We start from the raw sequence: 14,007 nt of genomic DNA, 5'->3' as shown, positions 1-14,007 counted from the left end.
TGGATGGAGTTCTGTTGTTTTTCTGTTTACACTTCAAATTGTATCCGCTGCTTTTGTTTGACAATGTTTTTTTATTGTTTATAATGTTAACTAATTTTTCTTTTATTCAGTTTTACTTTTCTGTTCTCTGTGAGAATAAAAATTAAGATAAGTAAAAAGCAGGGTGCGAAGAATGATTAAAATACACCCTTCTCTCGAATGCTCACGGGCGAGAATTCGAATCTTTTCAATTTATCGCGGATGATAAAGTTTAAATGAATGCACAAGCATTTGCATTATCTCGCGAATTTTCGCATTATACGAAAAATTCACGAACGATAAAATTTCGCTGCAGGCGTCGTCGATTCATTCTTTCGCGAGAATCCTTTGCTGAATATTCTTTTGAAAAACTCAAAAAACAAATGTTCGTGTGTGAGAGTAACTCTTGCTCTCTCGAAAAACTTCGTCTGCAATAATACATTCAAATTCATGAAAACAAACGATAACACAACGCCTTCATCAACAGCTGAAACGAGACTGATCGGTGGTTGTTTTCTTTCACGAACGTTTGTTTTTAATGTTGTTGCCTTTTTGATCATTCTCGAGAATTCGGGAATGTTTGTTTTCATTCGTGAGAGAATGTCAGAATGAATTTCAACCACCAAACGGAATGTGTGTGCGAACATTCTTTTGGCGAATGCTCGTTTGGTAAAAAAATTTATCGCCATAAATTCATTCTTAAAATGAGCAAAAAACGAAAAGAATGTATTTTGAATCATTCGCGAGCGAATTTTTGCGCACCCTGGTAAAAAGGCGAGTAAGTTCGGCGGGCCGAAATTTTTACACCCTCCACCATGAAGGGGACATTTAAAATACCTGTTATCGTTCAGGGCCGACGATGTCATGTTAAGGTAGATTTGACATGCAATGAGAAAGCCAATGCGGTTTAAAAACTATATCCTTAAAATTGCGTCAATATTGACAATTTTTGGGTATGAAGTTTCGCTACCTAATGACAATCCAAAATATGTACTAAATTATAGCGAATTTTGTTGCACATCGTACTAAAACGTCCCAAAATACAAATTTATAGTCAACATGGCTGGAAAACGTACCAAAAATACCTAATAATTGGGGTACCTTTATATGGTGGCTATCCTTAAAAGTGGACCTACACTGATGGTCAAAAACAAAGCAACTAATATTTCAAGGTTAATAGATAATTTTCTCAATTTTTGTCTGGACAAAACTAAAGCAACTCTACAGTACCAACAGATGTGCTCTAAAATTTTAGTTATTTTCAGAGATTTCTCGAATTATTAGTTGATTTTTTACAACTGTATTATCAGTAGTGACAGTTCAGCACGGAGGGAGGCTGCATAGGAACATCAGTTCGTACAGATCAACAAATTGTCATAGCTGTAAAAAATACCCATTTAAGAGTTCAACGGATCTTTGGATATAACCTTAAGAACAGAGCGTTGGCGAGCTACGGTAGCAGTTCTACATGCCCGGAAACTATCAAGAAAGCCTTTTTATTTCTGAAAAGAATCGCAAAGCCAGATTGGGTTTCCCAAAAGAATACATATAATGTTCTCTGACGAATTAAAATTAAATATTAACCAGTGAGCGGAGCAGTACAGTCGGACGGTGCCGACCACGAAAATCTAACTTTCTGTGGTTCTATATTCTGAGCTTGTGCAAATTCACACAAAAAATTAAGTTTTCCGTCCACTTCATCCCAGTATTATTATCTGATCATCACCGAAAATTATACGCGTTGTCCTTGACCATACCTGGATCCTCATGGAAAATTTCCAAACTATCAGCGCTATATTTCAGCCCTCTAGTGTGACAATGGGTTACTAAATAATATATAAATACGTAGGCACTGCAAATATTTAAGTGTAACTCCCACATCCAAGTACATATGACAATATAATTTAAAGGTCTCTGGTCTATATCCTTCAGGGGTAAATATATACGCTATAGAATACAAATTTTGAAATTTTTCACACAAAAGCCCCCTAAATATTGACCGATCTTTATCAAAATAGGCACGCCTATTCTTTGGCCTTATCCCCTTCTCCATTGATCGAGGGGGTTCACAGGCGTTCAACCTTCCGATTGAGAGATTTGTGCAACCACCCATTGGCTATTTCATTGGCAAAATCCGCTTGTTCTTCGACGAGGTAGTCGGCAAACAGATGGTCGAGAGAACCTGGTTGCAGAATCTCAAAGCTATCTGGTCAGAATTATCTCGTCGAAGAACTTCTTCGCTGTTGTCACATAATAAGAGAGAGATCAAAATCATTGTGTGTATCATAACAGGTCACTGCAAGATTAGATCCCTCACTTCGAAATGGGACTCCAACGGAGAGGATTACTGTCGTCTAAGTGATGACGAAGAGGAGCTAGAAACAATTGATCATAATATCCTCTGTAGATGTCCATCGCTGAGTGACAGTATGAAATTGATAATCTAGCTTTCTTCTCCAAAATATACCCCAATTAGATTCTAGGCTTTGTCAAAAATCTGGCATGGCTAAAATAATCATCTTCTGGGCTCTCCAACTCCAACTATTTCCTCCTCTCTTCTATTCTCTCTTATTTTCGCCATTCTTTTCAGGTATCAAGGTGGACAGTTGTTTCCGAGTGAACGGTTGTTATTAAAACCCGTATATCCCTAACCTATCATAGATAGACAAATAAAAAAGAGTCTCTCCAAACAAACAGGCATAACCTCTTTCCAAAGGTTCAGGATGCGGGGAATATTATATCCAATGATCAAATTGAGCATTTTATTGATGCAATGCTATGCTATACTACCAAAATTTGCTGCTTTATAAAAAATCAAAAATTTGCTTTATTTTTAACCAGATAAAAATTGAGCCAATTTAGTTTTCCATATATTTTTTATTCCAAAATAAATTTTGCGTTTATATATATATATATATATATATATACATATATTTTTACCTATTTAATTCTGAAAAAACGTTTACTCTAAATGTATTCAAAAAGTTACAGGTCATTTATGAAGTTTGTAATTTCAGTTGCTTTAGTTTTGACCACCAGTGTATATTGCCAATTTTCGAAGAAGATTTGATTTATACAATGAATATTGGGGTTACCATTATATGGAAGCTATAACACACCGATATATCCAATTTTCCAATATAAAACATTCTAGGAATAAAAACAATTTATCGACAAAATTTCGAAGCTCTATTTGAAAGTTGCATGATTTCAACAGACGGACTGCATACATTCTAAATAATACATTTTATTCTAATCCAGAATAAATATATTTTCTAGGGTCTCCGTTGAATATTTAGAGGTGTTGCGAACGAAACGACAAATTTAATACACACTGTCTATGGTGGAGGATATACAAATGTATAGGTAATGATGCAACTGATGTAATTTGCAAGAAGAGAACCAACAAACAAAACAATGTCATGTTCCAACATTACTGGTTTAATGGCATCGAACATGTAGAGAAGGCGGCAAAGAACGAGCAAGAAGATGCACAAAAGAACCACACAACACTGTAGCACACAACACACCTCACCACAACTTTGTAAATCTTTGGCTGGTGTAATGCCACCACACTTCCTCTTGCTGCGGCTGCTGCTGTTCGTGAAGGCTACTCCACACTATATGATTGCTCAATGTTGTTTTTTATCTCGAATATTTTTCTTTTTTTGTTTTAGTTCTACTCAGCAGCGTTTTGCCCTACTTCGCTAATGGTTGGCTGCTGACTGCCAACCTGCCTGCTACTGTTGCTTACTCTTGTCGCCGTCGTCTTCGTTCGTTGGTTCTTTGGATGGTTGTTGTCGTCGAATGTAAGTTCTTGTGAAGGCAATGCACATTCGTTGTAACCTTTAACCGATATGGGTCAATTTAGACTGTCTGTCTGTCTGTCTTTATTCCTTCATTTGTTGTTTCCATTTTGTTAGATTTACCCCATGAACAAGAAGTAGGACGACATACAAACATGGACGACATATATAAAACAATCGATGTTGAAATTATCTTACAAAATAATATACAGTGGGTGTCGATTGAATGTAGACGAAAAATAAGCTTTGCATAAAAATATGGGTTCCAGAAAGACAAAAATTGTACATTTTCAACATTGGTTATGCTTTGGATGATATGAGATCGAAAAATAACCGTTATGTTCAAATTTCTGTCTTCGAATACGGGAAGCAGAACTGAATGCTACCGTACGCGTCTACAGGTGGTTACAGATTGTGAAAAGCCCAATAACATTCATTGTGTGTAGCTGCCTTAGGTCACTTTCTTCCTAACGCTGGAGTGCTAGGCGTGTCCATTTCACAATGGCTATGTTGATATCTGGGCGTCACAACAAGAGGCTGTGCCATTACCGACTCAAATCCTCTCTTAATGAATACCGCCATGAATAATACTGACGAAACCCCCTTTTAAATAAAAATAATCAAGACTCCCTTTCGACTTATGTTGGTATTGCTACCTTGGCACCCTCAAAGTAATAACCTTAATCATGCTCACAAATCCAGTGGATTATATTTGACGTATACGCAATGGAATTAACATTTGAGATCAGGTGGATTTCGTAAATCTAAACATGCTTTCTGTTTTGAACTTTACTAGGGATAAGTAAATCGACTTTCGACTAATCGACTTTTTGTGTTGAAATTCGAAGTCGACTTTTGATATTTGAGGAAATCCCAAAGTCTACTTTTCAAGATCGATTTTCTTCATTAACACTTGGTCATAAAGCCCAAATTTCCCAAAAATTACATATTCCAAAACTTTTTTCGTCTGTTGACAACAATTTATATAAGATAAAATTTTTAGTCGATTTTGCATCGGTGAGTAAAAGTCGAAAATCGATTTTGATCAGGTTTGGCAAAATCGAAAAGTCGACTTTTTAGTCAGAGGCAAAAATAGAAAAGCCTAAAAGTCGACTTTACAAGCACTGCTTCAACTGCCAATTCTACACCGCCCATGTGATGACCACTGTGGTCAGCACAGCAGTGAATCAGGTGATTTCATAAATCAAGGAGTTCGAATGGAAAATTCAACTCGGCAAGTTACAAGCCGAGCAAATGAAGGTTAAATACCATTATGTTGTTGTTGTAGCAGACCTATTGCTTTTACACAATGGGCTGAGGTGACGGACATTGGCCGAGTAACTTGGGTCGTTTCAGAACGTAGACCCCTCTGTCGTGGAAACGCAAAATACAATATGGTGCCGGAAATAGACCCATCGTAACAAAGCATGATTCATCAGCGCAATGAACCACCAAATGTTTTGATTTCGCTGTCGTTTCGACAAAGGGGTAGTCTACGACCTGAAACGAACCAAGACTTACTCGGCTAACGTCTGTGACCTCAACACATTGTGGAAAAGCAGTTGGGCAGCTACAACAACAACAATCAAATGTTCGGGTCCCATTATCGATGACATCTGTGAAAGGTTAAATGTCTACATAGCTGATTTAGTACATTTCTTCCATCTGAGGAATATGAAGATATCCTGTTAATATGGACGGCTGAAATGAATCTCCCTCTTAACGTTAAGATCGATGGTGCACCAGTTCCGACCACAAACTATCCCAAAATTGTGGGTGTAACGTTCAATAGTTTATTTAAGTCGTCCGCGCAAGTCACCTCTATTTGCGATAAGATGAGAAGCAGTAACAAGTTCCTCAAGTCGCTTGCCGGCAGCTCTTGGGGTGCTGATAAAGACACATTGTTGATCTCCTACAAACAATAGGTCGGTCCGTGTAAAGCTATGCGGCGCCAGTGTGGTTCACGAATGTAAGCGATACGCAGTGGAAGAACATTCAAAACTGTCAGAATGCCGCCCTGAGAACTGTGACAGGGTGCCTCTTATGACGCCAGTGGACCATTGGTCTTACCCGTACATCGTCACAAAAGGTTGTTGTCGATGCAGTACCTGCTTGGATGTTATCACAGGAATCATCCATGCTATCATCTTATGGATAGGATTCCCCCACCCGGGCATGTAAGGAGCTCTCTCTCTAGATCATGTAGGTCCCGATCTAGAGAGAGAGCTCCAACGGCATAAAAGAGAACCCCTAAATCAACAGGCTTATCGAGCAGGAATTACCGGCATTCACACGGAAACAGTGACCCGGGCAATGGACCAATACCATATGAATGCAGTACTTGGAGTCCACCCACCACCTATAGCAGCAGAAGAACGACAGCTGCTTAGACAAACGTGAGTGGTTTTAGCCCAATAAAGATCAGGATGGTGCAGCCGCCGCAATTCGTTTTGGTTCCGAATTGACAGCACGGTCCAAACACATGCCCTGCGTATGGACTTGGACCACACGATACGCTTCATCTATTTAAGTACCCTGCTAAACCTACTCATCTGTTCACGGAATCTCTTTTGACGCAGCTGATATAGATTGCAACCTTCCTGAACCTGGAAACAGAGGAGTCTGAACCGGAATTATAGAAAATACAACAAACATGTAGACAATTGCTACAACAACAACAATCAAATGTGTAAATGCCAAGCATCCGACAATAAGCTATGAAAAGGGTGAAGTCTTCTCATGTGTAACCAGCCGTGAAGAAATCCACTTAGCGTGGTTTTATATTTGTCGGGATCGGGATCGGTGTTGAGAGTTTCTCTCTCTTGAGAGAGTAATTAGAGTTGCGCTATTTTTAATTTTGTAACAAGCGTACTTTGTGTTCAGAAAGGGTACGAATTGACATAAACGTACCAAAACAAAAATTTGATTTTTTTATTATTCGTGAATACATTTACGCTTAAATTATAACATATATTATTTATGCAAATAACTGGTATAAATATTGGCCAATATTTCTCGATAATTATGATTTATTATCATTTGAAGTAGAATTTTAGGTACCTTTTCGTACTTTTTTGTTCCTACCTGTGGTAATGTTTTCCAACACAATTCACAATTTACCACTGAGAGAGAGAGAGAAACTCTCAACACCGATCCCGATCCCGACAAATATAAAACCACGCTTAGTAGTTCCGCCTCGAAGCAAGGGTTTCAGAGATCGAAACAGAACTCTACCGATAATCGACGAGGAGGAAATCAGGATTCTACGGATTTCCTTAAAAGTTAATGTCATTGATCCCCTTTGGGAAGGTTGTATTCTGGCTGCATTATTCAAAATGAGCTGATCAGGAAAATAACGTCACTCTCTCCCTCCGGGCACTGCCAGTTTAGATCTCTAACATCTAATCCATACTGTCGTCTTGTTGAAGTCATGCAAAGTAGTAAATCGAGTGACTATGCAAACTAGGGATAAGTCGAAAGTCGATTTTGAACAGGTTTGACAAAATCGAAAAGTCGTATTTTTAGTCAAAGACAAAAGTCGAAAGTCTAATAATCGACTTTTTGGTCAGAGGCAAAAATCGAAAAGTCGATTTTTGCACTCGACTATGTATCCGTCATTCAAACACATCTAAAATAAATCATCTCTTTTATTTTTACGTTCTAGTGGGCTGGCTGTTGAATTTATTCTGGATGACCACCCATATCATGTGGATCGAGAGTAATTCTCTACAATTTCCAAACAAGCTTTACACCTATTTACGATTCTTACTATATAATACAGCAAACACAGACACAGTTTCAACAAAAAGAAAAAATGTGACTGAATGACATTGGTCTTACTACTGTTAGCTAAAGGTTCTTTTGCGGGAAGCTGGCTGGTTGGTTGGTGGCTGCTGCGGCCTCCATAAACGTTTTAAATGAAATTACGTATAAACAAAGAGGAAAGAATGGCAACAGCAGCAGACGGCTGACTGTGCGATAACAATGGGTGGATGGATGGATGATTGCAACAACTACTAAAATGATGAGTATGTATAGATGGATGGATGGAATGGAATCGCCAAACATGTAATGCAACATACAATAACAACGATGACGACGACGGAGAAGACAAAAAACTAAAGATGCATATGAAAAGCAACAACAACATGATGATGATACAAAGGACCCAATAATGGAGAGAATATGTAGCAACCATATGATAAATGAATATGTTTATGCAATGGCCCACAACTCTTAATCTTGTTAACAAACATTATAGAATGTTGTTGTTGTTTTAGTTTTCCCCTATAGTGCATCTGTTATGTGGAGACTTATAGTATGGGCATAATCTTTGTCGTCTAAAGCTAATGTTCCACTAATTTAAATAAAAAAAATATATCATCACTGAATGACCTTAAGCGAAATTTGTGCACTATATAGGAAAACAAGAAACAAACATGGTTATGGGGGTCATACCTCAGCAAAATAGTTGATGAAAGGAAAGTACGATTAATTGAAAACACTACTATAAATAAAACTGGGTAATATTCTATAGCTACGTTACTAGATAAACAAAACGAAAAAAAAATTATAAACATGAATTGACTAAATGAATGGTCATTTGAAATCAATGTAGTACTCGTTAAAACTGATTTAACATAAACTGAAAAAAAAATAAAACAAAAAATCCGCAAGAAAAATAAATCCTCAATCTAGCGTTTTCTTTTAGCAAAAAACACTTAAAAACTGATTTCATTCAAATACACTTTGATGAAAACGAACAAAATCAATACATTCTGTTTTAAAAGACACTGTTAGGAGTGGAAAAATATGTAAAAATTGTTAAAATTAAATTTTTGACATTTTAATAAGACAGAATGAACAAACTAGACCGAGTGGTGTGAATGCTGAAATAAATTCTTATATTGAATAGAAAACCAGTATGGAAAGTTCAAAACTATAAGATGTTAATATCTACAATATTATGTAGATAGAAAAGAAATAACATCTTTGAAGAACCGTTGAGATGGAATCGGGCGAAAATAAATGTGCTATCTAGATAAATATTTAAAACAATTGAAAATACCCCATACACATACCCAATAAAATACTCAATAAAAAATTTCACGTCAAACGGTCAGACTCGGATTTTTTGATGTACGTATGCAATCGAGTAAAGTTATATATCTGAGCTATATATAAACACATGGACCTAATTGAGCAACCGTTGCATACACCATTTGTTTTTTGTTGTCACTCTATATATTCTACTTCATATCCTCTGCGAATTTCATGTAAATCGAAAAAACATAGCCATTCGGTGAGACCTATATCAAAATCTGAACCGATTTCAACAAACCTTATCACACATCATTTTTTCCTCAATTGCATTCGCTATGCAAAATTTTGCTCAATAGGACAAATATTGGGAGTTTGGTGTATCATTCACAAAAATCGGACGAAACTATATATGGGAGCTATATCTAAATCTGAAACGATTTTCTTAAATTTCAATAAGGCCAAATCGGATCAAAATGTGATTATATGCAAAAGGAACCCTGGGTCTATCTCGATTCCTTTTGCCAGTGCGGTAAAAGGGTATACAAATTAACAAAAACTTAAAAAATGACGGGATTTGGCCAAAAAAATATTTTTAGAAAAAATGTTGATGAAAACGTTTTAACCTTTAAAAAAAACGTATAAAAATTTAGGCGCCCAAAGATTTTACGACCGGTCAAGGCCAGGATGAAAAAAGATGTATCACATATGAAAAATAAAATGTTAATGAACAAAATAGTAGTAGTCATAATCCAATTAATCAAATTTTTTAATCATAATCTATAATAATCAAAAACTTTTTTTTTTGTAATTTAATCGGTATAATATTCTTTAGTAGTTCAATATCCCTCCCTTTTACATTTAAGCCGCTTAATACGATAAATTTTATATTTAATTGTGAAATGTAGCTTACAGCCTTAAGGTCGAAAAACTGGGCACTATGAAATATATAAATAAATAAAAAAAAATAAAAAAAATAAAATAGCCCGAGTGGAGTGGATGCTTTTCACGACACAGATTCGTATTTTGAACGATGTTTTTGGTGATTTGTATAGATACAATAGACACGTTGTTCTCCATGGCACTTCAACATAGATGCAAATGGGATTACTGATGAAAGGACGGCTTAAAGACCTCGAAGCAAATGGTCATAATCCTGAAGAGACTCTCGACTTAAAGACCTCGAAGCAAATGGTCATAATCCTGAAGAGACTCTCGACTTCAGACACTTATCTGAAGTCTTCTAGGAGTTCACTTGTCGCCTTAGAAACATAGTAAAAGTAGTCAGAAACCAGGTAATTAATTGCAAGATTATGACATATGTGTGGAAGCATACGAATCTACATAGCGGTCCATTCTACAGCCACGTATTTTCATATTTTAGATTACATAGGATGCACAACTGCAACCGGATACCTTTGGTTCAATGAGACAAAATTTGATGTTATAGCTTAGCCAGGAAAGATGTTGGTTGCTGGATGCTGGTTGTTGGGAAATTTGTAATGACCATTTCAGATATTATTGAGGGCACCCTTTCAACTCTGTCCAACTGGCCACTAGGAAACGTAAGATTCCTAGTTTCGCCTTGCCATCTTTTGGAGATGTGCCTTATCCCTTTCTGAAGAAGCAAAATACCTTGGTACAATATTTGACCGCAAATTAACAATGAATTGGAATGTTGAGGAACGCTCTAAGAAAGGACTGATAGCACTCTACTCTTACAAGAACTCCATAAGAAAGAGCTGGGGACTAAGACCAGAGATCATACACTAGCTGTACGTTCTCCCCATTCTTACATATGGTTGCCTTGTATGGTGGCAGGGGGTCATCACAAAGATACTGCTGAAAAAATTAAATTCAGTACAGCGATCGGCTTCGATCCTGACTACCGGAGCACTAAGATTGCACACCGCAAGCAGCCTTGAATGCGATCTTGAATTTCCAACCACTGGACATTCTGATTAAATTCTGGAGTCGTGTACTATAAACTCAAAAGCAGTTATTGATTGCAAGTCCGCTCTACATGTCCGCATACGACGGATAGTTAATTTATGTTGGGTTCCAGTACATAGTAATATACGAACCGGGGTTCACAGTCGTCTAATCTTCCGATTAAGAGATATGTGTAAACACCCATTGGCTTTTTCAATGGCAAAATTCGCATGTTCTACGGCGAAGTAGTCAGTAAAAGATGGTCGAGAGAACCTGCTTGCCGAATCTCAAAATCTATCTGGACTGAATTCTTTCGACAAAGAACTACTTCGCTGTTGTCACATAATAAAAGAGATCAAAATCATTGTGGAGGTCACTACAAGATTAGATCTCTCACTTCGACCCATTGGTAATCGGTGAGTGGCTTTCTTCTTTCTTCTCTAAAATAGACCTCAATCAGATCCTAGGCTTTGTCAAATAATAATGGCATGGCTAAAATAACCATCTCCAGGCTCTCCCTCTCCTACTATTGTCTCCCATTTTCCACTCTCTCTCTCTCTCTTATTTTCCCTTTTCTTTTCAGGTATCAAAGATGATCACAATGGACAATAGTCTCCCACTGAACGGTTGTTACTACCAACCGTACATCTCTAACCTAAGCTTAAGCTCCTTCTTCATAGTGAAAAAATTAGCTAGTGAACAATAACGTTCTGCATAAGCAGATCTTACGGCAATTTAATAACCTATAATCAATATTGTAATCGGGGCTTTTAGGACTACGTAGGCTAAACAAAAAACGATTCATTTTTTACAGTATATACAGATTTGCAGGTTAAACAATACCCCATATAGAGGTAGTTAATTTTTTTTCTTCCACCTGCTTTGGTTAACTCGGAAAATGTTATTTGCGAAAACAAAATCTTCCCTTATCTGTTCACGTCCTCTACGTAGAAATACAACGAACTTTATCCAAATATTGTTTTTTTCAGTTGATAACAATGAAGACGAATTATAGTTGTTAGCGAAATAAAAATAAACAAATTCTACAGATAACAAAAAAAAACTAAATTAAAATTTTAAGAACATCCTACTATATGCGATGTTGCTGCTGCGGTTCGGTCACCAGAGAATAATCATCTGAAAAAGCACACATCAGCACTGAGGTGCCACTACTGAATGCGACGATGGCAGGCAATGCTAAAAATGACTGACTGACTCCTCATACAAAAAAGGAAATTATGGAAGGCCAATTTTTCAGAGAAACTCTTTTTGGAAAATCTAAACGAATCACAATTGGTTGCAATACTTTTCTCGAGGAATTGAAATGATTTCTCGTGTAACCACCGGATTCATTCATAAAATCTAATTTTTGAGCAAAAAAGTATCTTTTTTGTCGAGGCCAAGATAAGCAAAAACATTGGGCAACATTTTCTTTTTTTCTTTTCCTTTTCTTCTCAAAATCGATGAAAAAGTATTTTCCGTTTTGGCCACTATTGTTTAGAGTTGCCATCTTTTGGTATTATTATGGAGATTCCTTAGAACAGCAGCATCCATCAATTCTAGTGGGGATGTGTATTTGACTACGAGTTGCTACTGCATTGTTTTTTTTTTCTTTCTTTTCTTTTTGTCATTCAATGTCATTTTTGTTTATCAATGCTGGCTGGTTGTGTGCTATTTCGAAATATTGGTAACCAAACTATTACAACAACAACAACTAAAAAAACTGAATTTAGAGTTTTTTGTTTTGCAAGGTCATTTGTACACATTTTCGCTATTGTCCTTGTAACATGTTGTAACCCAATTTAGAATGATTACTTAAAAAACCACCACAAGCTACCATCGATTATTTTGGGGGCAAGATAACACCATTTTACATATTTTGCAACATTGGATAATTGAAAAAAAAAATGAATAAAAGCAACACTTCTAATTGTCCATTCAATTTCACATATTTTCCATTAACCACTGTTGCTTTTCTTCAACAAACCAAACGGAAATTCTTATTCATCTCCGTTGATCTTCTAGGAAAAAAGATGGATTTTGGCAACACTGCTATATATGTGTGTGTACTTCTTTTCTCTATGGCAGGCTGGCTGGTTGGTTGTCTACATAGCTGTGTGTGCGTGTGTGTATGTTCTTTGCTTACTGCTGCTGCTGCCACTCTTCTCCCTCTTCTTCTTCTGTTTTACAAATGGATTTTTCACTACTACAGAATTTTTTTCTTCTCTTCTTCGTTTCAATGCCAATATTTAATATTCTTCTTCTATATATTTTTTCCACTTCATAATACACAAATTGCTGCTCACTTTTAATTCTTTGTTATTTGGTTGTTTGAGATTTCGCATTAGAATTATGTTTGTTTTTGTTTTTAATTGGCTGCTATTTTGTCGATTTATTGTTATTCTTCTTTTTTGTTCTAATTTTATACTCTTATTTTTTTTTTTTGTTATATATTGGAGTAAACTTTTCTTTCTAGCGAGGAAAAATTCATCCGAAAAATTTTCTTTTACACACACACACTCGAAAAAGAAAAACACAGTTGGAAAGCTGAGGAATATTTTCTTGCAATTTTTCTTTTCTATCTAATTAGAATTTAGGGATACCGACGACGATATTTGACTAATCGTTTTATCGATGTTAATAGCACACAACTCACCGAAAAATGATAACATGAATTTTGGATGGTATTGCCCGATGTACAGCTGTCGTGTAAAATGACGGCCACAGTTACAAAAAGAAAGAAAAAACTATTAAAATAAAAAGCAATAATACAGTTTACTGTCAATAAATATCATAAATAATTTGTATTAACAGCAATAATTCAAATTAACTTGTACATTATCCCCATTTTTATGAAAATAAAAATATATAATATCAGATTCTTTTCAATTTTTAACTGTTTTTCCAAACAGATTATCTGTTATTCTAGCTTTTTATCGTATACCGAATTTATACAGATGTAATTAAAAAAATCGAATATTTTTCCGAATTTGTCATTCTAAATGCAGAAACTGTCGTCTGTCAGGGTAAAAAGTTAATTCAAATTAATGCTCTCGTCTGTTCACGGTATAAGGTAATAATAATTTTCCAAAAACTCCGGCCTTAGGCCGTGGATTTAAGACTTTCTCCAATGGAAATGTGGAAAATTTGGCTACGCGATTATAATTTCCTTTTATATCTTTTTTTTTGTATGTAGCCGGCCTTCGGTCCG

This window comes from Musca vetustissima, unplaced genomic scaffold (assembly GCF_032173495.1).
Source record: "Musca vetustissima isolate MV318-11 ecotype Yass unplaced genomic scaffold, APGP_CSIRO_Mvet_v1 utg597, whole genome shotgun sequence".
NCBI lineage: Eukaryota > Metazoa > Arthropoda > Insecta > Diptera > Muscidae > Musca > Musca vetustissima.
This window is presented reverse-complemented; position numbering follows the sequence as displayed.